Genomic DNA, 3,549 nt, shown 5'->3' with positions numbered 1-3,549 from the left:
CATGCCCATCCCTGTCCCCACACGGTCACCCGTCCCCGCAGGAGCACATGACCCAGTGGGCACGTCCCTGTCCACGCCCGCGCACCCGTCTCAGGGCGCCCACCCTTGCTCCTGGGCTCTTATCACAGCGTTGACGGTGGTATTGTGATTACCTAGAAAAACGACCTTAATCTCAGCAGAGAACTCTAACAAACTCAGAGGACAAGGACCAGGTCTGCAAACAAACTTTTACACGATGCTATGAAGAAAAGGTAGGTCCAGATGTGAGCACACTGCTACGGGCAGAGGTGCGTGTGCACACGGACGCACAGGTCTACACAGAGTACAGCTGCAAAGAGAGGAACACGGACTAACATCTGCGACCGGGGAGTCTATGTGATGGTCACACTCTTCTTCCAGCCCTTCCACAGGCTTGGGGTTTCTCAAGATAGCAGGTTGGGGAAAAGTTTTGTAAACCTGAGTAGGTTGCCAAAAATTGGCCTCACTAACAAGGGCCTTCAGGGCACGCACACTCGGGAAGACGAGCTGCTCTGCCCACATCTCCGGCCTGTGTTCATGCCGCAATAGACAGACCTGTGCTCATGCCACACAGACGGACGCCCGTCTTGCTCCCACACACACGAGAGCCCCAAAGAGGCCGAGGCGTGCCGTGTTTGTAGAAACCAGACACCAGCTGGGCCGTGGCCACAGCTGGGGGGGGGGGTAGATCCAGTCACAAGAAGGCCCAGCCCGGGAACAGGGCTCACACCTCCGTACCTTTCACATTTGTCTACCTCCAGTCACATGGTTTCCGCCCACGGTTTTGGGGGCACGGGAGCACGCATATTTACACACTCTCACTCTCTGGGACACACAGTGCTCTGACCTCCCACACATCACTCTAGGCTCTGACAAGCAGCCCCGCTCCTTACTCGTGGTCTCAATCGCCAGCAGCGCCGAGGGCGGACGGTGGGACGACGCAGGGCAGTCGGGCCGCCGGGGAGTACCAGCCGCTGTGCAGACGCACAGGGAGCACTACGAGTACCTTGGGACGCCCGCAGGCGATGGGGCTTCAGGCCGGGAACCCAGTGCTGCAAGAGGCGGGCGGCAGGGATCTCCCAGGACAGAACTTTATTAGAAACCGAAAGGGCGGCAGGAGAGGATTAGGAATCGGGCTCCGGGGCCGGTGGTGGCTTCTCGTCATCAGGGGGACAATCGATGAAGTCAGCCAGCATGGCGGCCGTGTCATCCTGCTCTTTTTCGGCAAAAAGACGTAAGATTGGAAACAGTCACACACACACAGGCGCACAGAAGGACAGACCCAGAGCTGAGCCCCCTCCCCTGCCCGCCTACCTTCTCAGGGAGGGCGGCCGTCTCTGCCTCGGCCTCCGCCTCCACGTCTGCCACGGCAGGTGTCTCGGGGGGGACCGGCACCTCGTCACCCCCGCTCTCAGTCCCTCCTCCAGCAGGGTCCGGGGAGCCAAAGGCTCCTCTTCCTTGAGCTCCTGGGGAGGTGGCCCAGCTGGGACGCTCTCCGGGTCCGGCGGACCCTCTCCCTCAGAGGGGAGCACCTCAGGGACCAGCGTGGGGGCAACCTCGGCCCCCGGCCCCTCCTCGGCCCCCGGCTCCTCTACCTCCAGCAGCAGCCCGGGCTCGCCTTCGGGCTCAGGCTGGGACTTCGGGGACTGGACAGGGGGCAGCGCCGGGGGAGGGCTCGGCGGCGGGGGCCCACTCTCCTCTGCCGGTGCCCCTGCGGGGCCGAACTCCACCTCCTCCAGCTCCTCCAGCTCCTCCTCCTCCTCCTCCTCTTCCTCCTCTTCCTCCTCCTCCAACTCTCCTTCCTCTTCCTCAAACTCCTCCTCGAACTCCTCTTCTTCCTCTTCTTCCTCCTCAAAATACTCCTCCTCGTCCTCCTCCTCTTACTCAAAGTCCTCCTCCTCCTCCTCCTCCTCTTCTTCCTCCTCCTCCTCCTCCTCGTCACTGCTGTTGATGTTAATGACCGTCAGGTCTTCCTCCAGGCCAGGGGGTCCTCCGCCGCCAGGAGTCCCTTCAGGGACCAGCTGGGGAGTCGGCAGCGCCACGGGGCCCGGTACAGGGGGGGGCGGGGGGGGCGGGAGAGGCCCCGGGGCCGTGGGAAGCTCCTCGGGCTCCTCTTTGGCCGGCCCAGGAGGGGAGGCAGTTGGTGGGCCGGCTGGAGCCACAGGCGGGGGTGTGGAGCCCGAGGGGGGAGGGGCGGCAGGGGAGGCAGCCCCTCGGGGACGATCACCACGCTGTCATCAGAGTCGCTTTCCAAGAATCTCCACGTCGGATGCCTCCTCCTTATCATAGTGGACAAAGGCCGGCCTGGGCACTCTGCCCCCAAAAGTCTCATCCGGGGGTATGGGGGGTGGAGGAGTGCCACTAGGGGCGAGGACGGGGTCCTCGTTGGAGCCTGCCCGATGGTTCTCTGGGCCAGGATGGAGCCGGGGGGGCACAGACACCAGGCCTGGGACGGAGAGGCCTAAGTGGTTGGCTGTGGCTGGAGGTCCAGGGCGTGTCGGAGGCAGGGGGCCCGCTGGCGGCAAGGGGCCCGTCGGGGGCATGGGGCCTCGGGGATGGAAGGGGGGTGCCCTGAATGGAGATGGGGCCTCAGGAGGGGGGACTGGAGCAGGCGTAGGGCAGGCAGAGCCTATGGACTGCAGGGGAGGGACCCGGGGGTGGGTCAGGGCAGCACAGGTCACCAGCGCTTCCGAGCAGAAAGATGCCACCTGAGGAAGAGGCCAACGGCAGGTGTGAGCATCAGGCACCAGAAGGGGAGGCCCTGGCTTCAGATGTGGGGGGTAGGGAGGGCCAAGGGGTAGCTACCTCAAGGCTGTCCTCTCGCTGGCCAAGGGAGAAGGCTTGCACTGCGCAGGAGAGGGGAGGCGGGCAGCGGGGAGCCGGGGCCAGCAGGAGTGCCAGCAGCAGGCGGTAGAGCTCCCGGCGGCAGCGGGAGCTGGTATACGGGGAGCTGCCCAGGACCTCGCCCTGCTGGACCCCCATGACCAGGGGGAGGACCAGGCCGTGCAGTCTCTGGAAAGAACACGGAGCACACTCAGAGATGGCGCTGAGACCACCCAATATAAAAAGCATTTTTACTGCCCTCAAAATCCTCTGTGCTCTCCACCTGTCCCTCAGAAACCACCAGTATTTTTTATTGTCTCTACATTTCTGTACCACAGTTTCTCCATTTACCTATTGAAAGACACTTTGCTTCCAAGTTTTGACAATTAAGAATAAAGGTACTATAAACATCGGTGTGCAGGTTTTTGTGTGGACATAGTTTGCAGCTCCTTTGGATAAATACCAAGGAGCATGACTGCTGGCTGGTATGCTAAGAGAATGTTTAGTTTTGTAAGAAAACAACAAACTCTTCCAAGTGGTTGTACCATTTTGCATTCCCACCGACAATGAGTGGAGTTCCTGTTGCTCCACATCCTCACCAGCATTTGGTGATGTCAGTGCTCTGCGATGGGCTGTTCTGGTGGACGTGCAGTCAAGTCTCGTTTTTATTTGCATTTCTCTGATGACATCTGACGTTCAGCATTTTTC

The 3,549-nt window shown here is 61.3% G+C and overlaps 1 pseudogene across 1 annotated transcript; it reads right to left on the bottom strand.

Moving 5' to 3' along the window:
• Positions 1-1,098: 1,098 nt before the first annotated feature.
• Positions 1,099-3,090, bottom strand: LOC309852210 (proline-, glutamic acid- and leucine-rich protein 1 pseudogene; annotated as a pseudogene). Its single transcript, XR_014316594.1, has 2 exons — positions 2,824-3,090; positions 1,099-2,726 (listed from the first exon to the last, which is right to left on the bottom strand). The product of XR_014316594.1 is annotated as a proline-, glutamic acid- and leucine-rich protein 1 pseudogene (transcript).
• Positions 3,091-3,549: the final 459 nt, after the last annotated feature.

The sequence above is a fragment of the Mustela nivalis genome (genome assembly GCF_964662115.1).
Source record: "Mustela nivalis genome assembly, chromosome: 17".
NCBI classification, from domain to species: Eukaryota; Metazoa; Chordata; class Mammalia; order Carnivora; family Mustelidae; genus Mustela; species Mustela nivalis.
Note: the sequence above shows the minus strand (reverse complement) of the source record. Positions and strands in the feature narration are given on the sequence as shown.